The 25,344-nt window shown below is 43.1% G+C and overlaps 1 protein-coding gene across 2 annotated transcripts in view; it reads left to right on the forward strand.

Moving 5' to 3' along the window:
- Positions 1 to 5,423: 5,423 nt before the first annotated feature.
- BASP1 (brain abundant membrane attached signal protein 1) overlaps positions 5,424 to 25,344 on the forward strand; it is a 53,510-nt gene continuing 33,589 nt past the window's right edge. Inside the window, exon 1 of one of the 2 annotated variants that reach the window (XM_036070137.2) lies at positions 5,424 to 5,781. The gene's annotated coding sequence lies outside the window, so the exon portion shown is untranslated. Of the gene's footprint in view, positions 5,782 to 6,300; positions 6,533 to 25,344 lie in introns of those variants that run through there. The other variant, XM_036070136.2, reaches the window with a different exon arrangement.

Below are 25,344 nucleotides of genomic sequence, written 5' to 3' on the forward strand. Positions count from 1 at the left end.
AAATTTAAAACCAAGAAAATATTTCAAAAGATGAGAATTATGTGTTAAAGTTGTCACAACAGCGTTATCGGGAGTAAAAAACAAAAAGGAAGATAATTGGCCTCCAATAGCAGATGTAATGCTTAAGTGATTTCGAATCAGCAGCAATGCTGTGTAATAGAAGATCATTCAGATACACAGACGTACAGAAAACAGAGTGTTGGGTGTGATTATGGGGTCATCGATGTCAAAAGTAAGTTCATATATGGACGGCACAGTAGGCGCTAACTCTAGGTTAACATCTTGTTCCTGCAATCACCTCAAAAGCTGGGGAGGGGTGTTTTTTTGCATTCGAGGTAGACTGGGGTAGGGTCCCCCAGAGACCTGGTCCAGCAGCTGAAAGGGGAGTGTCAGGCCATATTCTTCGTCTAAATCAAACCACCAGTTTAAAGACGAAGAAGCGGGAAGTTACAAGAAGTAGAAGTATGGTGTTAAAAAAACATAGAGCAGGAAAGCTGATGAGAAGGCAATCTCCAAATGGTGGTTTCTTAGCCCAGCACAGGTCTCCCGAGCAACGTACCAAATTATATATTCTGCCTCCCACAATAATGAATGGTCACTGCAAAAATATTCATTTAACATAGAACTGTGTAACACGATGTTAGAAAGCTGAGCAACCCTCCACCCACCTCTGAAATGATACCAGTTCTCAGTGGGAGCCACTGGTAACAGTTTGGGCTAAAACCCCACAAAATTTTCCCACGTATCTATTGACAGCACAATACCACATGTACTGTTCAGCAACTTGCTTTAGTACTTCAGAAATTTTTGACATCTTTCCTCGTGTTTGATTTTGATCAAATGAATATTTCAATTACAATGAAACTGTTTTTCTTTTTTGTTCCAAGTCCTTTTGTAACACTGATGCTTTAAGACAGGGACCATGGTGCTTTGTGTCAAATACCCTGGCTCGGAAATCATTCTTTCTGACATTGACTTGACCTTGTCTGAGTAGGAGATTCCTGGGCTTGAGACACAAGAGGGTCATGGCATCTATTTGGGGGTCTTAGGGAGTCTATCCAAAGAACAGAGTTGGGTAGAAATATTGGAATTTGGACAGTACTTGCACTTGGAGAAGTAGGCAAAGCAGCATCCTTTAATTAATTTATAACCAAAAATGTGCATCTTCTGCATTCTGTTTGGCAACTTGCTTTTGCACTTAGCAATTTATTTTGGGCACCATTCCTTGCGTCGGAGTTAAAGTAAAAATATTTTAATTACCAGTAGGGGCTGATCTGAGAGTAGAGGCAGGTAGTAACAAGGAATGGGCTAGACCTCAGGTTCATGCTATTTAACACTAGAACCTCTTCCGTCTCCCTTATTCAAAAGTAGAAGCATGTGAATAACTGTTTTACAACTGTCTTTATGCCATTTAAAAGTAACTTGTTCTTTGGAGGTTTTAACAAACGATTATAGGGGAAGTGCAGCCAAAGAATTAAGGACTGTTTTCCTAAGACTGAGGTCCCTCTGCTTTAATACCCTGCCCTATGTCTATAGAAACAGGTGGGCACCGTCTAGAAAAAGCCCTTGTATGTGAGTCAGGCAAACACCCTTTATCATTGGTTTGATGTATTTCCTTAATAGAAAATGCTGGTGAGTAGAAAAGTATTTGGGGACTGATGGGATGGGGGAGGGGGCCGAAATTACAGTGTACCAAAGGGAGAAGAGAGGCGGGAATGGGAACATTCAGGTGGAGTATGAGATTGTTTGTTTTAAATCTGCCTTTTATCTTGGGCAAAAATGTTCCTAACGTAGTGCCAAGGCCAGCTGGCTCTTTCCAAGTCCATGTCCGATGCTTTGTAGTAAATACATGTTTGCTCGCGTTTCCCAGCTAACGTTTTATAGGACATAAAGGGGAGGCTGAAATTGGGAAGCCAGGTCAAGTCGTGTTCTTCCAGTTCCTCAGCATGTAGTAACAGAGACTGGAATTCAAAATCCCCGATGTTAATCTTTGGCACTGCTCTCGAAGCTCCTGCTCAGATTTGTGTTATAGTCAGGGAGGGTGGCCAGTGAAGGGCTCAGGCTGCATGGTGGGCCCCTGCTTAAAGGAAAATCTCTGCTCAATGTCGTCCCTCCACACCCACTGCCTGCTAGACACCCTGACGTACAGCAAGAGGCAGACCCCCTTGCAGTATGTGCTCTTAAATCAAGTCTTTTCCAACTTCATGCTCTTTTAAACCAAGGTTTCTCAACCTTGTCATTATGGGCATTTTCGACTGGGTAATTGCGGGTTGTGGGGCTGTTCTGGGCGTACTATAGGATGTTTAGCAGCAACGCTGATTTTTACCCATTAGATGCCAGGAGCACTTTCTCACTTGCACCCTCTTCCCCCAAATGCCTCTAGATATTGCCACCTGTGCTCTGGGAAGCAAAAGAGCACCTGCTTGAGCACCACTGATTGAAACAAAGGAAGTCCTTTCACTTGGGGATGTGAATGGTGAGGTTGTGATCATGGGAGGGTGGGGAGGGTAGGAAGGGAGAAAGATGAAATACATTTAAAGATTTCAATATTTTCCTTTGATTAAAAATCATAAATATATTTCAGGGGAATGAAAGCCGTACACTTTCGTATGTAATATTGGCTGTCTGCCTTTATAAAGCTCGTAATTTGTAGGTCAGGTCTTTGAACATTTACAGAGATTCGGTTATCCGCCCAGTACTTATGTATAGAGCTGAAGTGATCAAATCCTCTGTCTGGGTCTCCGAGGTTTGGGTTACCCCAGTGGCCTTCAACGGGAGCTCGCCAGAAAGATGTCAAGCAAGGGTGGCTGGGGTAACACGGGTGACAGTATGTCACCATGCTTTTGTTTCACTCACCTTGGCCTGTATCTTTTATTTGGGGCCTTAATCCTTTTTACTATTTAGGAGAAGAGAAGGGGAAGTGAGGAAGATGCCAGGCCTGGGTGGCTGATTTCAGAGGCCCAGAGAGAGGAGAGGTGGGTGAGGGTTGGAGGTGAGATGAGGTCTACACACTAATCTCTTGCAGACGCCTTCATTGATGCACTCGATAACAATTTGGAAAGCTGAACACACGCTGAAGATCTTGGAAACTGACTAGTAATTTAAGTGACAATGTGTCCATTATATTGCAAGCAATTCTTGGGCAAATCTTTTAGGAAAAATCAGTAGTCACTGAATAATTTGTCTTTTTGTTGAGTATTTTCATAATGCACATTATGCTTCACTGAAGCAAATTATGCAGGCAACTGAAAATGACAAGAGAATTCATTTTACAACCCAGGAAGTGCAGCTTTGTTTATTAAAATATATTCATTCCATTTGGAGAGTAAAGCAGTTTTTATTTTCACGAGTGTAATGTTGACAGGTAATTAAATTTGTCATAAATTGCACCTTTAACGTATGCATCCAAGTCCATTAGTTTATAATCTAAGCAGCTAGTGATGTCCACAATAGTTAATGTTAACAAGTTTTTTAAACTCCAGAGCTTCAAATGCTTATTCATGAATTCCCTAAGTGTGTGTTTTTAAAAATTTTTCAAGAGCATGCACCTTAAAAATGTAAGATGTTAGAAGAACGACTAAAAATCAGACTAAAAACATCACCATATTGGATTTTATGTAATAATGGATTGAGATGTAACATTTTGGTCACCATTTGATACATGTCTACAAATTCTGGGATTAAAGCACTATCAACCAGTTACATCATTGTTTCATTAAAGAAGAATTCCTAAAAGAAATCCTTTAAAAGGACAACTAAATCTGATGGGAGATAAAATTGATGAGACACAGTCTCATTGGTGTAAGCTTTTGCCTCTCATTTCTATGGTAACCTGTGATCTGTTTTCTAATCATACCTTTGAAAGGCTTGTTTTCTCCATCATGAACATTTGGCCAGAAGCACTGAAGGTAACAAACATTTTTTTCTGTATTGTCTTTTTCTTTTTTTTTTTTTTTTTGAAAAAAATGGACAAAGGGAAAATAGAAAGAAGATAACATTCAGAGGCTTCTCAAGCAAACACAATAGGAACTTACATTTACTAATTTTCAGATGACGGATATGTCTGAAAGATCACAGAGCTAAAAACTGAATATTAATGAAATAACTACTCAGATGTCTTAACAAATACATTCAGTAAATGCCTTGAGCTTTGATAAAATTGCAAATGATCATTTGATTTGATAAAGTAAAAACTTGGAGACTTGCTCAAGATGACCTAAAATTTATAGTCCAGCAGTTTTCAACCTGCAGTGATTTCTGGGGACATTTGGCAATGTCTGGAGACGTTTTTGGTTGTCCCAACTGGTGTCATGTTAGTGGTGGTGGTGATGGTAGAGTGTGCATCTATGTGTGTGTGCGTGTGTGTGTGCACGCGCGCGTATACTCACTACTGGTAACCAGTGGGTAAAGGCCAACAGTGAGACTAAGCATTCAACAGAGCCCAGGACAGTCCCCGCTCCTCCCCTCTCCCATCCAAAATAAAAAAATTACCTGCCCCAAACAGGAGGTTGAGAAAACCGGCATATAGCCTCATAGATGCTGTTCTGGAATGAGGAACATACATTGAACATATGAAATTATTGAGCATAAATGTTCAAATATATAAAATGCTTTGGAGGCAACCCTACTTGTAATTTTCTTCCCTGTTCTTGTGTTATATTTACTTCTTTGCTATTTCATTTAAATGGCAAAAAAAAAAAAAGGAAAAAAAACTACATAGAAACAAAAATCACCATTTTTTTTCTTATCCCCTTTTGGTTAAAATGTGAACATTTCCAGCTTGCACGTGTTTAATTTGTTGTGGTCACGTATGAACTGTAAATATCCGTCCAGTCCGATAGTCTAGTGTTTCCCCTGCATAGCTTCTAGCAAAATACAGTATTGGGCTGACATTGGCACCCTGCTTCATTTAAATGTAGTTAAGTTCTGATAAGTTTTTTCCTGTTAATTGAAAATGGACTTACCTTTCCTCAGTTGAATGCGGACGCACTTGCCTTTGGCGTCCTCCCTTTTAACTATGGTGGCATTTGGTCATTTTGGAGGACAACCCTACCCGCAAATGCACGCACAGGTCAGGAGCCCAGATCCACCTTGAAGAACTTGCAACTCAATCAAAAGCAATCCACGCACAGCCAGAGGGCGCCAAAACGCCGCAAATAAAAGTTCCAAAGGTTCGGATGGTTGCGGGAAGGTAAAATTGGCTTTTGTCTAAGGAAAGTGCTGCCGTTGTAAGCGTTGTCAGGTTACGTTATTTTTTGCATTTGCTTCTTGCCAACAGATAAGCAAGGTGGGCATACGACCCCACCCTGGCGGTTATTTTATGTCCCGGTGTTGAAGTGGCAGTGCCTCAAGCCACCCGACACGTCGTCGTTGGCCAAGGCTTGGACCTGTGCGCTTCTAGGCAGCCCTGTAAGGGTTGCCTCGGCTAACCCAGTCTTCCCGGGAACTGGTTGCCTCTTTCAAAGCACAGACATAAAACACCGACGGTTCCTTTCCTCGGGCTCTTGTCCTTTCTCCTTCCTCTCCCAAGTCCCGACAGCACTCTTGCAGGGGGACGCCGCCCACCCCACTAAGGTGGACCTCGGCGGTCGCGCTAGTCCCAAGCCGCAGACCTCCAGGCTCAGCCCAGCGTGCGAAGGAGCCGCCTGCCCAGCTCGTCTGGTCCGCGGGGGCGCCGCCCGGACTTGCCTGCAGTTAGCAGCCACCCTCAACCCCGAGGACATCTGTCTTGATGGGCTGAGGGGAGCCACCAGGTCACCCTCAACCTCACCGCGCGTCCAGGTATCGGAATCTCAGGCGGACGTCGCGCGCGAGCGGGATTGGGGTGCTGAGAAGGGTAGCAGGTGGCAGGGGGCGTCATTCATCACCTCGAGGCAGCCCCTTAAGACTGAGCGAGACCGAGCGCTTCCTATCCAACCATTCCAAGGGGGGGGGGGGGGAGAGAGAGAGAGATTAGAGAGAAGGGCCCACAGACAGCCCTGGCGCGGCGGGGGAGGGGAGGCGGCGCAGGGCTGGGGGGGCGCGGGAAAGGACAGGAGGGGGGAGGGGAGGGGGGAGTGGGAAGCCCTCATGGTGGGCAGATGAGGACAGGCAGGAGGGACAGGGGGACGGAGGGGAGGGGAAGGGGAAAGGGGGACCACCGGGACGCAGGGAGGGGAGCGGGATGGAGGGGAGTTGAAGGGAGGCGGGCGGGGCCCGGGATGGAGGGGAAGGGAGGGGAGGGAGGCGGGCGGGGTACGCGGGAGGAGGGAGGCTGGGCGGGCGGACGCGCCGGGGGAGGGCGCTGGGCAGGAAGGGGAGGGGGAGCGCGAGCGCGAGAAATGCAGAGGCTGCAGCGGCGGCGGCGGCGGCAGTAGCGGCAGCGGCGGCGGCGGCGGCGGCAGCGCTCCAACTCGCTCCTCGCTCCGGGCTCCGCCGTCGAGCCGGGGAGAGAGCCTCCGCCTGCGGCCAGGCAGCGGCCGGACGACGCCTGCGACCCGGGCCCCTCGGCGGCACCGCGCTCACCCAGGGGCGGCACAGGCACCCAGAGCCGGTAAGGAGGCGCGCCCCGGCGGCCCCACCGCCCCCGCGGACCCGGGGCGCCGGCAGCCCGGGGGCCTCTGTGCGCCCCCGCCCCACCTCGAGGCCCTTTGTTCTCTCCGCGCCGCGGCCGGGGGCGTGGGGCGCTGCGGGCCTGGTTAGACGGCGCCCAGCGTGGGGACCCTCCGCGAGGTTCCCGTCGCACTTCGGGGTGATGGGGGGCCCCCAAGGTGGGTGGCTTCAGCCTCTCGGAGGGTGGGAAGGAGGTGGGGGTGGCGAGTCTGCCAAACGGAGTTGGGGGTGGGTAGCGGGAGGGAAGCTGCTCGTTAAGGAGGAAATTGTCGAATGCGAAACCCTTTAAACGCACTGAGTCCCGGGGAGACGGTTCTGTGGGGCTGAAGGGAGCGTATCTGTCATCGGAACCATTCACAGCCCGGAAGAAAGCGCTTGGTGCGCGGGGCGCAGCGGCAGAAGATGGAGGGTGGGGGTGGGGTGGGGCGGGAGTAAGGGGGAGAAAGAATACGGGGATCTGGTGTGATCGGAAGGAGGGAGGTGCCTTTTTGGTTTCACAAATGGGGTTCTTTGACCCGGGGGACTCCTGAATCTTGGCCTGCGGTGGCCAAGGAATGCGAGGTTCACACAACTGCCTCCTGAAGCACATCTGAGCGGATCAAAGCCACAAGCCTTGGACGTGGCTGAATTGCCTTCCCGCTAACCTGTGGGCGATCTCTGAGCTATTTTTTCGAGGCTTGGGTTCAGAGATGCACTGGGCGCCTCCACCCTCGCGGCCCCGGCCGGGAGGGTGTGATCTTGAACCTGACAGCGCGCCGTCCCCAACGGCCCAGCCCCGCTGTGAGCGAAGGTTTGGGGTTTAGCAGGTTTTGCCGAAAGCGCTAACGCTGAAACCCGACGCCTGGTTCCTGTCTCCCTCCCCACGCCCTCAACCACCCCCTCCACCCCCGAAAAATAAAAATTGCGGAATCCCTGGATCCGTTCGCACACACAACGCGCGGCTAACAAACCGCATTCTTTTCATGAATATTCATCGAACGCTCGGCCGGGCTCCTTATCTGCTTCCCCAGAGACATTTCCGCCTTGAAACGAACTCCGTGGACAACCTTTGCTGTGTAATTTTCACCCTTCTGAAATCAGCACCGCGCTCACGGGTGCGTATTTTAGTACCTTGAACAGGGTTGACACACCTCGGTGTCCCGCGAGGCCACTAGCACATGTGTGGCGGGGGGTTAAAACCGAACAGTAGCATCGAGGTGGTCGTTTTGCTGTAGGGGTGTGGATCAGCCTCCCGGGATTACAGCCAGGGCTAACAGAGCCTCAGTACTGCGGGCAAAATGAATGAATCGGGACTGTAATTACCTATTCCTTTGTCTTGGCCTCGCGCATGCGCCGGAGAGCAGGGTGTGGAGGGCCCCGGCAGCCCCATCTGATCTCTCTCCATCACCCACCCACCCACTCCCTTCCGAAGCCGAGGAACAAAGGCGTTTGCCCTAAATGTTGCGTGAAATCCTTGGACACAAATGACAGTTTCCCCCCCTCTGTGTGTGTGTTTCTTCTTTTTCAGGTTATCTCTCGTCTTTTGCTTTCTTAGTGATTTCAGTTGACGAAAAATAAGATTATCCGTGGTGATGAGAGCAAACTGTGGATTAAATATTTTCGTGACCGAACACTGCTATTTTCCTTTCTAGTACTGTCCATTGTTCTTTTTTTCTGTAACATATTGCACCACAGTGATGGTGGCCCTCGATTTGCATCAATTAACCATTTGACAGATTTTTGCTGCTGGTCCTTTGATTAAGGGACATTGGTTTCAAAAACTGACAGTGGCTATCTGCCCCTAGTGTCACTACTTGGGAGAAATTAAGACATTTTGGCGTTTATAGGAACAAGATGGCCTACAAAACCCAGAGCAGAGAAAATGGTTACCTTGTCAGAATCCTAAGCCTGTCTGTTTTCTCTTGATTCCTGCCTCATTGTTTCACTAGGGATCCCAAAAGGCCAGCCCCATGGAGATGGAAATCACTGATAGGGGAGAAAGGAGGAAGAAGGCAACCAGGGCTGTTGGGGTGAAGATGGTTGATTGAATTCATAATGCTTCCTTTTTTTTTTTTTTTTTTTGGCACTATCTAACAGAAGCCATGATACATATACCTTTGGTCGATTTTCTTAAAAATGGTGTATTATCTAGGTTATGGCCATTTAGATTTCTTTTTGGCTTTGGGGGCTACTTTATTCTACCATCCAAAAGGTGACCTATGGATATAAAATAGCTAAATACCATATTTTTGCAATGGCCCGTTAAGAATTTTATGTTTAGTATTCTCAGTACACCCTGGTGGGATGACATGTAACAGGCAAATGGAAGTCATCTCTTTTGTTCCTTTTAATAAAAGGATATTGATATTGATCACATTTAATATATCAGGGCCTGTACTTGATAGGATAGCTGGCTGGTACCCTCTCTATTCCTTACTGTTGAGCGGCTTATTATGGTTTAGAGGGCTATCAGCAGTTTTTTTTTCATTTTTTTCCCTTTAGGTTATGTTTTTGAGGGAGAAGTGAGTTGGAGTGTAGATGGACTTTGATAGCAAATATATACCAATATGCCCCAATTCAGTGAGTCTTAGGGTTTTAAGTGAGGTAATTTTTAAACTGAATTTGAAAAAATCATCCGTTACCTTATTCTTTTATCCAGCTAGTTTTTTGACAGTCCTTAGCAGGTGGAGAAAGGGAGTTAATGGGCCTTTTGACAAAATGCGCCAACAATAAGCATACCAACAGTGGCATTCTTGTCTTTAACTGGTGCTCATGCTTTCATTATGGCGTGCAGAAGAGCATATTCTCTCCTGCTGGACCACCCTAATCTGAATGTGTCCAATAGAGGAAGCTCTAAGGGCTTTGGCTCTCTGTCCTTGGAGGCATCTTTATAATCTTACTGGATTTACTAGAAAACATCATATCATAGTCTAAGATGTGATGTGTTCTGCCTCTTTAGTTTTTGTGTTTTTTTTTTTAAACAAATTCACATTAAGAACAGTTTAAAAACCATTTTTCATTCCATGGTCAAGATAAGCAAAGTATGGAAAACTTAGGTTTGGGGGAGATTTGGTCACTGTAAAATGGATGTCTGTGTGTTATACACAGTAGTTTTGTAAAAACCTGCAAAATCCAAACATGTTTTAAGGTGCCATGTAAATACACATGGGTATATACATTAAACACACGCTTATATATACACATTATGTATACATATGCAATAAAATAAAATCTTATTAATGATATGAAGCTAAACTAGTTGGTGTAGAATTTTATATGGTTATTGGTTATTTTATAGTGCTTAATATTGGTCTTTGGAAAATAATCAATTTTTGGTCTTTCTAAGTAAGTATTTGAATGGGGGAGCCTACCAAGTGTCCTAAGAAACTGATTTCCAGTTTCTAGCAGTGTAAAACAAATGGGTTGCCTTGAACATCTTAAATTAAGATGCTCATTTACAGGCTTAAAAACTCACGCGAAGCACCACTGAAATAAAAAGCTGTAATCAACAATGCTTACAAAATAAAGGACTTAATAAAATTGTTCTGTCTTATTTTTCTGATCTCTTCTAAAATTTTATTTTGAAAAATATCCAGAAAAGGCCTGTCAACCATCGTGTGTCAGAAGCAATTGCTTTTGGTGTCTGATTTTGTGGAAAGAGATGCTCTGATTTGCTTAGGCCTTTAGCGTACATGGAGTTATACCTACTCATTTTACATTTTCTATATCAAAGGTTGACGTCTTAATGACCATTTTAGCTGGTGAACTGGAAGCCACCTAACGACTGAGGAAAAACGGAGGATGTAGACAAGTTGTTCTTAGGGGAAATGGGTGCAGCATCTAGCATTTCATCAAGTTTTCCCAACCCACCCAATTCTTTCTGTTTATTCCAGTTTCTTAAGACTTCGGATAACCCAATACAACATGAACTTTACTCTTTGGCTTAATTGTGGTAGATTGATAATCAAGAAATAGCTTTGAGATTGTGAATAGCCCAGAATTTTTTTTTTTTTTCAAAGAGAAAATACTCAGTGTGTTTTGAGGAGGTGCATTTTGGGGAGACTCCCTAAAGCTCAGTGGAAAGTAATTGGGTTTGAAAAATCTCTATAGACACTGGCTAAACCACTGTGGGAAAATGACTTCAAGCCTCTCTGGATTTCACTTTCTTCAGTTGTAAAGCTGGGGTAATAATTCTTATTTTCTCGCGATAATAGGGACCACACGTACGGCTAAAATGTGCATAAGCACAATGGCTAGCTCTCGGAGGCTTCTTGACCTCTCAGTCTGCATTTTCAACAGTCATGTGAGTGACATCACTAACTAATTTCTGTATATTGAGCTGTATTTTTGTTCCATGCTGATTATTCAGGACCTGTGGGTTTCAGTGTATTCAGTTAGAAATCAGATATTTCAATTTCAGAGATGCTCAAATATCACAATTGCTAACTACTGTCCTCATCCATGTACATATTTGAAATTTAATGAGACGCTGTATGGGAATTTGCCCAAAAGTGGATTGAATGAAGTCAGGGTAGCCACCCTCCTTAAATTTCCCATGGCTGCTTATATAACTCAGGAGGTGACATACATTCTTTTGAGAAAATAGAAGGGTAGTCTTAAAGCCACAGATGCTCCCAGCCTGCCAAAGGAAGGTTCGGTTAAATGCTGTTCCCTCCATCACTATTAAGACAGACATCTAGGTAAGTGTCCAGTGAACCACATCGAGAGTAACAACACTGCAACACTGATTAAACCGCATTCTCTTTTTTTCCCTCTGGAAGTCAGAAATGGGTGACATGGATGCAGAGAGAGTCCTGTAGTGGATTTTCCTTCTTCTGCAACCTGAGGATTTAAATAACTTAAAAAATCAGGCTTTCCAAAGAGTCGATTTTTTTGAACAACAGCAACAAAAAAGAGTTTTTTGACTAGCTAAGGCCATTGGTGAGGGGAGGTTGCAAGTGAACAGGTTTCAAAGTCTAGGAATAAATTCCTGAAAGCTTTGGAGATTTAGAAATAGAAACCATCTGCATGCACACCAGGGGCCCAGGGCATAAGAAAACATTTCAAGATAATATAGAAAAACGGCATTTAGTGGGGAAGGCAAAGCATTTGCACAATATTTCCTCCTTATCGCTTAAACATTTTATGAACTTGTTTTTGAATTGATTATTTTTTCTTCATCTTAGAAAGGACTGGGTTTCACTGGTTAGTTGCTTAAACTTCTCTTTGAAATATATGTTTTAGCCATTGTACATGGTGTAGGAGCATGATTTGGAGAGCTAGGTGTGGTAGAGTTGGGACTTTGGAGCCAGCTTCACTGGGTTGTTTACTAGCTGTGTGGCCTTTGGCAAATTGCTTGGCTTCTCTGTGCCTCAACCCTCATCTATAAAATGGGGGTTACAATATAGAGTTTTTGTAAGGATCAAGTGAAATCATCAGACTGTCTCACCTATTCTGCAGGTCTTTGTAACAAGGCACGTTCACCATAAAGTGGTGAGAGAACCAACTTTGCTCTATGTCTAGAGCTATTCACGTGCTTGTTTGGAAGAGGTCATTATGTAAAACAGGTCTGTGGTGATGCCTTGGACATAAGTTGGTAGAACGTAGAAGTATGTGGTTAGGAAAACCTGCCGGGTGTAGCCATGATACCTTGAACATGTTGCCAGGGCACTTGTCCTAGTTTCAGAAGTCCGTAGTGGGTCGATTGATTCAACCCCAGCCCCCATATTGAACTGATATTAAAATGGAAAAAAAAAAAAGTGAAAGTCCTGGCAACTTCAGAGACCTTCAGAGAAAGGCTTACTGTTTTGATAAGGTTGAGATCTGGGCAAAACTGTATGACCGGGCAATAGAGTAATTCATTCAGATTCCTGAAAGTAGGAAGTTTTGTTGTGTCCTGAATCAAGATGCATTCCTTTGCATTTGAAAGGAGTATCTTAGTCATTAGTACTAAGCTTGATATAAACCAGTCTTGATATTTAAAATTCTGAGGACACGTGGTATTCACTTGCCCACATCCCCAACCGCCCCATGCCAAGAGTAAAAAACTTGTATTATTCAGGAATGTAAAGGTATTGTCACCTGTTCACAGAATTTTTGGAATTATCCCCGTGGAGACCTTAGTCACCCTGGCTTCTTAAAAGCTAGAAGGAAGTTCTTTGGAGTTTCAGATATTTGGGTTTGAAGGATCCTGGAATCAGTTTGACCCTTTCAGGCATTTAATTCAGGGATCTGCCCAAGTGATTTATTTGTATTTGTCCTTCTGGACACTTGAGTTTTGCTGTTAGGTGAAGGTAAAGTCATTTTCATTTTCGTTAAATCATTTTTCTTTCTTTTTTTTTTTTTTTAAGATTTTATTTATGAGGAGGGGGAGAATGAGTTGGGGAACAGAGGGAGAGGGAGAAGCAGCCTCCCTGCTGAGCAGAGAACCCAACGTGGGACTCCATCCCAGACCCCGGGATCATGACCTGAGCCAAAGGCAGGAGCTTAACTGGCTGAGCCTCCCAGGCATCCTAGTTAAATAATTTTCTCAATAGTTTTTTTTTAAACAGCTTTTTGAATCTTAGGGATTCAGGAGGGAAATTATATTTTGCTTTATCTGTCAGGCATTCGCTGTAGGAAATGTTTTGGATATGGATGTTGTATCTTTTAAAAATTTTCCTCAATGAAAGCTTGTTTTTTTTGTTGTTATTGTTTAATCTGGAGAAGTTAAAGGAGGAGATAGGACATTTGTTGATATTTCTTGTATATCATATGCTCTAATTGAATTTTATCCCCTCAAACAAATTGTAGAATGCATTTTACCCAGGAATAAATGAAAAATGGAGGGCTCAATAATGTATGTAAGATTGTAGAGTTAATAGAAAGTCCTAGAATTCAAATCCATGTCTGATGGCCCCGTTCTGCTGTCCAGTGCTACACGGTACTTGCCATAAACCTTGGCCATTTTATCTTAAGTCAGATGGACGTGGGATAAAGTGGGTGACCTTCTGAAATATTAGTATCTTCAATATTCATTTAAAGAGAGTTGTCCTAAGTTCTTCAATGAAAAATTACTTATCTAGAAGAGATACAACGCAGAATAAATATTTAATCAGTAAATACATTAAGTGACCTATAGATTAGAAGTGCTTCTTGTCACAGTGAACATGAGCTAATATCCTTAAGTCATCCTTTTCTTGGATGGTGATGATGATGGTGATGATGGCTAATAAGGACTCTTAGGTGGATGTGGCTTTGGCTGGCCCCTTCGCTTTTCTCGTTACACTTCACAAGTGGAAATAAAGCACTCAGATGCCTTACCTGTAATTCTGCCTTTGGGATACTACAGAGATACTATTTGACCCCCTTCCTGCTATGTACTTAGGGTTGACTGATGAGAGAAACAGACTGAGTCCCAACTTTGTGACCCCATTTTCATTCTGCCTCCATGCAGGATTCATTTACAGAAAATTGGTGGCTGCTTTTAAATACCATCCTAACTACACCCTCAGCCTTTTGTAAATACTTGTGTCATTCTAACAGTAAGTTTGAAAAGCTCATGACCTAAACACTTATTTTGGAACTGAAAAGGATCTTAGAAAAGTTAGTGGCTTACTCAAAGTCTCCTGAGCTGGTTAGTGGCCGGGTGGAAAACCAGGTTATTTCCCAATAAAGCCACAGTCCTGCTGCCCCTCCCTTCTGTGCAATTGAGTCAAACTCTTAACTCAATGTCTGCAACTTAAATTCCTGCCATTCTTTTACCCTGGTACCATTTTTTGAAAATCCAGTCCTGATGCTGTGTGTCTCCCCCTGCTACCCTCTCTCCCCTCCTCTGCAGAAAGAATCTCTTCTGCCTTTGATGGACCCACTGGTACGTCTTGTCTGCAGATAGCCCTTGCCGTTGCTTTACTACCTACATGTCCTCTTGCCCCTTCAACTTCTCTCTCTTTTCTTCTTGCATCATAAAAGCATTTGTGGCATGCAGTAAAATAACCTTGCTCATAAAACTAAATTTTGGTGTCAACATCTTTGTTTTCCTCCTAAAATGAACTGTGGTGCAGGCTTGGGGGGCTGCCGAGGGAGGGTACACAGTTGACAAGAAAGCCAGTTGGCTTTAGACTAATTTGGGGGCTGTAAAGTGAGTGGAACAGTCCAGCAATGTGCCCTAGGGATACTCAAGGTGTCTCTTGGAAGGTCCAGTGTGCAGTGTTGTGGAGAAGGGTGGACACCAGCTTTTATGCCAATTCCTAGTGTTATCTGGCCTATTGGTTTGAGAGCTGCATAAAACACGAGATTTAATCGTTTTTCTTCAGAATTGCCATTTATAGTATTTGGGCCGATTTAGAGGATTTAAAAGAGCTGCAGGTTTCTGAAGCAGCCATGAAAATATGGCACTTAAGTACTTAAGTTGTTAAAAACACTTTGTAAAGCTTAATAATCAGGTATTTTAAACTTCTTTTAGCAATGTAAATTGTTTATGTGCTTTTGCACTTGGAGAAACTGTGGTAAGTTTACTTCTGATGAGAGACAGTTTTAATTTCATATTTAAAATGATCTGTTTAGATGTTTCAATAAGTGGAGAATAAGCTTTGATGAATTTATGTTCTTTCCAGGGAAACCTGCAATACAGAAGTGACTTCACGGTTTTTATAATGCTTTTAATTATTACAGTTTTGTAGGTCAGAAATATATTCCTAAAATAAATCCAGGTGAAAACTTCTTTTTTAAGTTGATGAAGAAACAGACAATAGAGACCAGCCTTTGCTGGTTGAGCTTTCTAAATTACGAGTTTCCTGGATTGCTTGGCAAACCGATTTTGAACAGACCCCCCTCATTTACCTGTTGACCGTGACCACATTGACGCATACGGTACCAGGTTAAATAGTAACACCATCTAGTGGGGGAAACACTGTATCAGAAGAGAAAACAACGGCAACCCACCTAGTAACTGTAAGAACATTCCTATTACTTCAGGATATATAGAAGAAAGGTCTTCTTGGGTCTTTGTAGAGTACTGTCTTAGCTTCTCTGAGCTTGTCAAAAATAGTAGGGGCTGGAGGAATATTTGCTGTCTTTGACCTTTACAAATGTTCTCAGCTGTTTCAATACAGAAGAGCAGCATCTGTATTTGCCTTGGGCATATTTGAGACGATTGTGGAAAAGGCAAATCTAGAGAAATCAGTGATCTATAGGTGGGAAGATGCCAGATGCCTTTCCTTTATCCTGAATTTCATCAAGAAGATAGGGGGAGGTTACGTGACCACTTGGGCGTTTACTAAAGATATTCAGATGATTAAATAAGGTGGTCTGGAATCTTGTCTGAATGGCTCATTTTCCTAAGGAAAAAAGCAAGAATCTCAACAGTTGGTGATGACAATAGCTCCTGGGGCTTCTCGTACCCAACCTCAGTGAATAAGGAAGGCTCTGTTGACAAGGAGGTTCACCCAACCTCAGCGAATAAAGCCCTGTCGACAAGGAGGTTTGTTACAGCACTCAGATTTCCCCAGTAGCCCTGGTGATCTTTTGTCGAGACCTCAAGCCTTGAATTCCTAGGGTTCACCCAGCTGGGCTTTGGAAACCCGGTTCTAGAATTTCCAGGGCTTGGCTTTCAGACAAATAGTAACAGGTGTTTGTAACAATGTTCTCCACAAGGTTGTTAATACAAGATTCATAATGGTTTCTCAGGTATGTGTTTCTTCATGTGACTACCATCTGAATGTTACTCTTCTCCCTCCTCCAAGCCAGTGGTTAACTAAGGATTGAAAAGTCTCACCGAAGGTTTCATTGGCGCAAGAGACAAAAACACCAATAGCTCACTCCATTCCCCTCTGCCCTTTCTGTTCTAACTGGTTTTGTTTCCACCACCCAGAGAGTTTAGCTTTATTTCATCTGTCCTAAAGTCTCTTGGGTGGGTGGTCATCCTAGGAGACCCCAACTGGCCACAATGCAGAGAGAAGTAACTGCACAATGGAATTATAACACATGATTTCACTAAGGTAAGAGTGGTAGTTTTAAATGGAATAAACTCGGCGGGAAAGGAGTACTCAATATTTCTAAGATCTCATGTTTAACTTTCCACCAACTTTTGAGTGCAGGGAATGTAACCAAAAGTGAATGTTTTAAAAGATTTTATTTATTTAAGAGAGAGAGAGAGTGAGAGAGAGCATGAGAGGGGAGAGGGTCAGGGAGAAGCAGACTCCTCGCCGAGCAGGGAGCCCGATGCGGGGCTCAATCCCAGGACCCCGGGATCATGACCTGAGCCAAAGACAGACGCTTAACCACTGAGCCACCCAGGTGCCCACCAAAAGTGAGTTTTTGTAAAAGTGAATTTAAATGTCCGTAGGCTTCACATTGCTCCCCCTCACCCCAACAGCCCTGTTCATTAGCCCTTCCTGCTTATAAAATATCACTTTGTTGCACTTTGAACTTGAGTGCTGAGAGTACTAACTCAGTCTTTGAGTGTATCCTTGCTTCCGACAGCAAATACTGCAATGGGAAGGAGGGCAGGTAGTGGTTAGAGGGAGCAGTTAGCAAATTAGGACAGATGAACTCATGTTCCCTTTAACTTGCCTGCTCTAAGCCGAGAGCTCCTACTTGCAGTTCTCCTTCTGGTATTGATCTCAATTGGCTAGGCATTCTACCAAAGGAGAATCTTTTGTCATTACTTTCTGTAGTGAAGTAGCCAGGAATCCCAGATAAAGGGCAGAGAAGTCCAGAATGATGTAATACTGCAAAAAATGTGACTGTTGTCTCTAAGGGGAGTGAAAAAACCAAAAAAAACCCAAGCCAGTTTTGAGTTGGGGCATGATTCCTATCGGAAGAGGGTGTAACATGGGGGAGATAGATCTGCAAAACCCCAGCCAACCCAACCCAATCCCTTAGGGCATTTAGACAGTTGTTAGCATGAGCAGCAGGCCCTGGCGTGTTAGCAATTGTTCGCAGAGTTTACCTGGTAGAGAAATTATCTAACTGCTTACATAACTGTGTTAGGATGCTAGAATGCACTGTGGTGAGAGGGCGAGGTTTCATTGGCATTTCCATTTAAATCTGATTCTGAGAATATATTAACCGATCGCCCTACCTGATGAAGCAGTCTGATCTTGAGGGCGGTAGGGGTGTGCATTCGTGCAGTGGCATTCCTTGTTAAATACTGAGGTTTGTAAAAATGCTTCTGTAAAGGCAGAAGGGGCTGGACTTGGAAGTTGTTATTTGGTAATTTTGCAGCCACGTTTCTGGCTGGGGAGAGGGGAACACCATTCCTTTCTGTTTCTAGGAGTGTCTAGATTCCCTGTGTGTGGGCAGGATTTCTGGTAAGTACAGAAAGTAAGCAAAACTACACTGTGGTCCGCAGTCAGTGACCTCTTGTCAGTGAGCCTCCCTGCTCCCTCCTCCTGGTGTTTGTGTGGCAGGAGGAAGGGAAGGGGCAGGAGAGGTGGAGAAACAAACATGTAGTAATGGGAACTGTAGAAGACACCAATGCTTTGTTCCTGTCTTGGTCTTCTCGGGCTGCCATTATGCAATACCACAGACTGCATGGGTTAAACAAGAGAAATTGCTTTTCTCATAGTTTATGGAAGCTAGAAGTACACGATCAAGGTGTCGGCATGTTTGGTTTCTTCCGAAGTCCCTCTCCTTGGCTTGTAGATGGCCACCCTTTGCTGGGTCCTCCTGCATCTGTGTGCATACATCCCTCCCTGGTGTCTCTTCCTACTCTCTGTAAGCACACCGGTCCTACTGGATGAAGGTTGTCCACCCTAACGGCCTCATTTTAGCTTAATCTCACTTTAGAGGCCCTGTCTCCAAATACATTCACATTTTGAGGTACTGGAGGTTAGGGCTCCAATGGATGAATTGTGTGGGAACACAGCTCAACCTGTGACAATTCATGCTTGATATTAAGAAATAGAAACATTCGAAAGTCTTGTGCAGAAAGCTCCTTCACTCGTCCCTGCCCTTGAGAGGAGAGCGGAGAGAATCAATAGTACTTGAGCCCCTGGCTTGGTCCTCACCAACCCATGGGGGGCAAACATAAGTACCTCCATTTGACATGAGTTGCAGAGAAGTTAATTTCCCCAAGTTTCACATCACTAGAAAATGTCAAGCCTGGTGTAAGATTCAAAGTCGTGTTTCTGTGGCTTTGTTGTACTGGGGATGGCAAAGGGTGTAGGCAGGTACTGTCCCCTCTGTTGGGCGCATGATGGACGTGGGTACATGCCAGAGGCCTTGGAATCCCCAACACAGTGCTCTGAGCAGTTGCCACCAACTGGTGAGCATTAACGTGTGGTGAGACCTGGTTTTCACTCTAGCCTTGTATTAAGATTTTTTGCCTCTGCCTGAAGGCTTTCCCATTTGGATATCCACATACCCAAATGTGACAAGAGAGTGAACAACGGAAGTGACAGAAAGATTTACTTAGGACAGTGTAAAGAACTAGGTAGTCTTGAGTATATTAAGATGGAGTTATTTGAGGAAAGCCCTCTTTAAAAAGCTCCTACCAATAGTGAAAATGGCAAACACACCTTATTGTAGATGAAAGAGTTGAACAGATGCATAGGCTAATTTAAAATTCTCCTCTAGCATCAAGGCTTTTTGGTAGGGATTCACCACACACAATCTTACCATGGAGCAGGTTTTAATGGATGGAGATGATGGAAGACAGGGGCTTTAACAAAGGCAGGTGTGGGAGGAGTGGGTAGAGTTGTGATGAAAGGTTTACCATACAGTGGGACCCTAGGGGGTGGAAAGTAAGGAGTGTCAGGAACCATATGAAGTCTTGATGACTGCAGAAATCAAGGCTAATAAATTTTGGGTCTTTCCAGGCAATGAAACAAGTAGTGATGCTTACGGGATTTTTTGAGGGGCATTCTCAACAAATGTGGATGTGGGTACCGCCTCTGCTTAACATAACACTTTGGAGAGACTCTTTCTAAAACAGTTTGCAATGTTGGAGGGTGCCCTCTGGAGTGATTGAACCACTGCCTTTGCTGTTTCAAATTTCAGGTCACGTCATGTTGTGTTAACTACAGCAATAAAAATATTACCTCGTTAATCCACCACGAAATTGAATATAACAGTTCAGTTTTACTACAGCAGATCCACGGGCCCTAAAATAATTGAAAGTTGGTACTATTTAGTAGTATCTTTTATAAAAACTTATAAGTGGTAAATTACTTTCTGCATAAAATGTGCTTTAAGTAATAGAATTTTTAATTTTAACTCTTCAATTTATGCAGCATCTATTTTCAAGCTGATGTCCATGGTCCTCATTTAGCGCTCATTCTTGGTCAATCCTTTTTCCTCTCATTCCTGAACGCTGGGCTCTTCCTGGTGACAAAGCTCTAGTCTACCTTGTCATTGTCTCTCCGTATGTTCAATGCCCTCTACTCTAAGCCATGAACCTCGTAGAGGCTTCTATATTCTCCTTGATTACTGCCCTAATACTCTTCTATATCTGAGCACGGCATCCCTCTGCCTAAGACTTTATATCATGACTTTCTGGTCCACTTAGAATAAAATGTAAAAATTCTTGATGATCTACAAGTCCCTGCACATTCATCTTCTAGTTTCCTCTTCAGACTCCCTCATCCTTCTCTCTCATCCACCCTCTGTTCTCAGCCATATGGCCCCCCACTTGGTTCTCTCAGGCTCTTGCCTACTATTCCTTCTGCCTGGAATATTCTTTCTTCCACTGCCCAAGTATTCTTCAGTTAAATGCTGCTTTTTCAGAGATTCCTTTCCTGACTGTCCTCACATTTCTTGTAGCACTTGGCATTTTTGTTCTTGCATTGATCAAAACTGATAGGATTATTTAATGTCTCTACTCCTCTGGATGAAAAGACCAGAAGGCAGGAATGTATTGGTTTTGCCGACCCGTAACAGTGTTCTAGGACACTTCGGATGCGTGCCAAGCACTCCGTGTTTGTGCAGTGTACGAGGTTGCCTGCCATACATTATATTTCTTCTGGAAATCACCTTGGGCAGCTGAAAAGGCTTCCATTTATGGACACTAAATTTCACCTCATCTGTTGTGCTTACTAGGAAGATGAATAGCTGATGAACTCTAATTAGTGTAATTATCCTGTTTCCAGGCAGTAACTTTAGTAGTAATTGTTATAAAGCCCTGAGACATTACGAATAATTAGTACTAATGGCTTATGCATCTAAGCTTCCTCCCCAGGTAGGGTCTCCAAGGAAGAATGAAACTGTATTATTTGTGGGAAACAAACACTGTTACACTATGGAATCTTTTCAGAAATAAACCCACAGCGAGTGAAAGCTGGGGCTGATTATATTATAGGTATGTTCCTCATCCTTTCCTCCAAGTTACTGGATATCATGGGTCCGCACTGGATCAGTCAGGACTGAACAACTTAACCAATGCATTACCTAACGGCCTTTGTGAAGTTGGACGTGTTAGGCCCCCAGATGGCGTGTGGTTTTAAATCTTTACACATTAGTTGATTATAACAAAGTAAAAACGAACTTAGCCCTGGTTCTATGCTGTAACCACTTACTGTAACTTGTACATCCCTCCATGCTGGAAGCTTGCTTCATTCATCATTGGATGTCAGTTTCTAGTTCAGAACCTGTGGTCATGGGAAGGGCTGAATGCACAGAAGGGCATGTTTCCTTTGGCCATTTGGCATCATTCTATACAAATAGGGCCTATTTCAGAATGTTATTTGTTTTGCCTTCAAGTCCAGGAACCAGCTGGTGATGAATCTTTAGCAAACAAAGTGTTTCCTTAAGGGGGTGGGGGGCACACAATTAAGAAGGCATTTGTGATTTCCCCTTCCCCTCCTCCTTTTCATACACTCCTTGATGGCCAGCAGTCGACTGTCATTGTCTCCTCCCTGAGCGTTGTGCTTTAGTTTGAACTAAGATGATTAGAGCGATAAATACTGTCAACTCTGAGATCTCTCACAGATCTGTGTCTGGTTTCCTCAAGTTGAGTCTTATTGATGGGATTCTTATTAAATAAAAAACAAAAACAAAAACAGTTTGTAGTTTTTTTACATTGATACAAAATGGATTTCCAAATCAATCTGTATTTAAGAAATAGTAACACAGGGTTTCAGTAAACCTGTATCTGACAATAACAGTTTACTCATTCTAAAATGTTTCTAGATATTGACATTTTTTATTTGCAAAATTTTTCTTGTAATAGGTTTCTTTTTTCCATATTAAAAGTATAGTTGAGATGATCATAGTCTTTATTGCCTACATTTGTGAGCTGAGTTGGGGTGTCAGACCATCTACATGATTTATACCCTAAACACTTGCTACTTATACTGTTAAATCAATACTTCGTCTTTAGGTTGTCTCATTTTAAATGAATTCAGTTTATGAATTAGCTAGTTAGTGGTGTTCTCTGCACCTGTGACCTCCGCCCCCTAATGCCCCTCAGCTCAGCATTCAGAAGGGCACTTCTGTATGCATCGAAAGCGCCCTCAGGAAAAGAGAGAGCAAAGCTGTAAGTTGGCTAATCCACAAGGTCAAGCCAGTTTGATTTAAATCGGGAAGTAGAATAGAAAGGGCAGTGATAACTCTTTGCAGTTCATTTTTTATCTTAGGCCCTATTTAGTCTCCCTAACTTCACGTGCTGTTTGGAACCCTTGGCCCCGTTGTAGGTTAGGTACTCGGAAGATGTGATTCGCTGGAATGACATGGTATCGATGGTTGAGCAGGAATTTATGACACAAACTGACTGACTGAGACCCCTTTTGATGTGTATTTCCAAGCAGTTTACTAGATGATATTTTCCATCCTTTATTTTTCCTTAAACCCTCTGATGTGACTTGCATTAAGGAAGCCCAAGCAATATTGCTGTAGATGTTTAGATTCGGTCGTCTTTGAACTCTGGGAAATTCATGTGGGGCCTCAGTCTTCGGCTATTGTGGGCACATACTTTGCCCCCCTCCCCTTCAGTTGTGAAGATTATTCGATTTCTGCTTCATAAACATGTTATTGGGGTGGATGCACAAGATGTACACTCACACATTTGCAGTCATAAGTAAAAAAAAAAAAAATTACATAGTTAAAAGATACAAATACTGCTTTTGTGATGAATGTATCCTTTATTTAAAGATCAGTGTGGAGACCAGGCTTTTTAAAAGCAGTTCAAATGAGCAGCCAATGTGGGATTTTTCTGCTCTGTTAAAGGCAACGTGGGAAAATACAAACCACATTAAACTATTGCAGAATTAATGTTTGTTTATTGAATGAGCTGGGAGATGCAAAGACCGTTTCCTTCCTTTAAGGAGCTTAGAGTTGGGGAAGGCAAACAAGCACACCAGCAATTACAGTGAGACAAGTCTTGGTCTCTAGATACACAGGACAGTCATTGCTTCTGTCTTTTCTCTGTTCTACTGTATGTCAGTTGATCCACCTCTTTTACTTGACTAAGCCATGTGAGATATTCCAAGTTCAGTTGGCAACAATTGAAAGAGCTTTATGTGAATATCACTTTTGAGAATATGGAATTCAGGATTGATTTTGTTTCATTTAAAGGTCTTAATTACCAGATAGAAAAGACATGTATGTATCTTACATTTCCATCAAAAACAAAGTACTTTAAGGATTACAAATGGAAGGAAGAGCCTTCCAAAAATAGTTAGTAATTAAAACACAGTAAGCATATACTTTGTATCTCTACCCTACAGTGCCTGAAGGACCTCTTGGGGAAATGTCCCCAGCAGGTGCTCTCTCCTGTAAGTCTAACCTCACTGACAGGGTACTTGGCTGAAGAAATTGAGGGAAGAGTTTCTGCTGCTCCCATCTTCAAGAGTCTAAGAAGAGCTCACGGTGGTGTGCAGGATCCTTCAAATCCTTATTCTAGGGAAGCTAACTTCTTGAATCTAAGGTATAAGTGGTGTTTGTCCTTTATTCCAGAGAGCGATGTAATCCCTAGGAACACAAATTGGGCATGCATGGAAACGACTCTGAAATACACATGACCTACACATGAAACGGGGCTGATCTCTGTACAAAGAAAACGTTTTATTGAGATTAAGTCTGCTTTGGAAAATGTTAATTTCAGAGCTTCTCTATGAATTGGGTAAGTTTGCAGTGCTAAGGTGGACAACAGATCATTTTTTTCTTAATATTTTGTTACAGGTATTCTATTTCCCTCCATATGTAGTATTAGTCCCTTTTGCCCTAAAGTGCTGGTTTCTGTGGACTCCTAAATTGCAAATAGTTTACAGAATTAGCTGAGACTCTCAAACATTTTTTTTTTTTTAAATCTCAACAAAGTTAGGGCAAGGTTGGTAACCAATCTCTTATAAAGCCTCTAGCCTTGTACTACCTGCCATCTGTAATGGCTGATTGACAAATGATTATTTCTCACTGGAACCCTGTCTGCTTCACTGTGGTTTTCCTAGAACTTCAGGCAGTAGGTGGCCCAGAGTAATTCCTCAGTGTGAATCAATGCATTAATCCTTGAGATTATTCTACCTTTCAAGGAGAAAAGCAAAAATGACTTCTTATTACAGGTGTTAAACCAGTGTATAATGGATAGTGATCTTGCGCAGATAATTCAGAGAACTAGTTTCCTGGCTGGTAAATAGGAAATCAAGTGTTCCCCTTTGTGTTAATGTTCTGTCCTAAATAGTTAAATGGCTGCTGAATATATTCTGAAAGTATGTCTTATGGGCTTAGTTTTCATGTCATCGTTAAAAAAAAAAAAACAATATTTTGGGGCGCCTGGGTGGCTCAGTTGGTTAAGCGACTGCCTTCGGCTCAGGTCATGATCCTGGAGTCCCGGGATCGAGTCCCGCATCGGGCTCCCTGCTCAGCGGGGAGTCTGCTTCTCCCTCTGACCCTCCCCCCTCTCATGTGCTCTCTCTCTCCTCTCATCCTCTCTCAAATAAAAAAAAAAAAACAAAAACCAATATTTTAATAATAGGAATTAAAGATTTTTATGAAGTCCTCATAGATTCTGATATCTAGAGGCTGAGTAGTTCAAATATGATTAATGCACACTTTTAATTAAGTCCATATTTTAAGAAAAATTGTTAACAGGCAGTTTTGATATAAATAGATCCCAATTCTGTGTATCAAAAAAGCTGGTGTGTTACTGTGTAATTCCCCTGAAATTTTCAAAAGCTGGAATTTTTCTGTAGACCTTGAAAGCTTGTTAATGGAATCTCCCAGCGCACATTGCAGTAAACACCCAAGGATTCCTCATGAAAGTGTTGAAACAAAGACTGAAAGAAAGACTGATAGGGCTATCTGATTAGGGACCTGAAAAACCTTCCTTTGAGCTCATCTGGAATGCTTTTCTGAATTAAAACACAGACTATAGTCCTTAACCTTGGTGACTTGGATTAGTTTTCATTTTGGAGAAGGAAAACTGCCGAAGTCTGTGGTTGAACTTTCAGGCATTACAGGTGTGGACCTGTGGGAATGAGGATTCTGTCACCTGACTCTTGCTAGGTCTTCCCTGATGTTGCTTTCTCAAGTCAGAGTACTCGTGCTCCCGACCCGGGTGCAACACGATGTGTGTGTGTGTGTGTGTGTGTGAAGAGTCTGTGTAGTTATGTAAATGATTTTTGGGGGATCATTGTCTTTTCAGCTTGGCACTTCCATTGACACTTTATTTGGTTTTTGACTTGAAATATGTTTTGTGAATTGTATTTATTGTCTAGATGCCTTTCTGTTTTCTCTTTATTGAAATTGCCTTTTTTTTTTTAAAAAGAACAGCACTGGACTTTTCCTTCTCCTTAAAATCTTAACGGATTCATTTGGTTCTTGCCATTTCAGCCTTCTTACACAGGAAAAGTGGTTGCTGTT

This window comes from Halichoerus grypus, chromosome 2 (genome assembly GCF_964656455.1).
Source record: "Halichoerus grypus chromosome 2, mHalGry1.hap1.1, whole genome shotgun sequence".
Classification (NCBI taxonomy): domain Eukaryota; kingdom Metazoa; phylum Chordata; class Mammalia; order Carnivora; family Phocidae; genus Halichoerus; species Halichoerus grypus.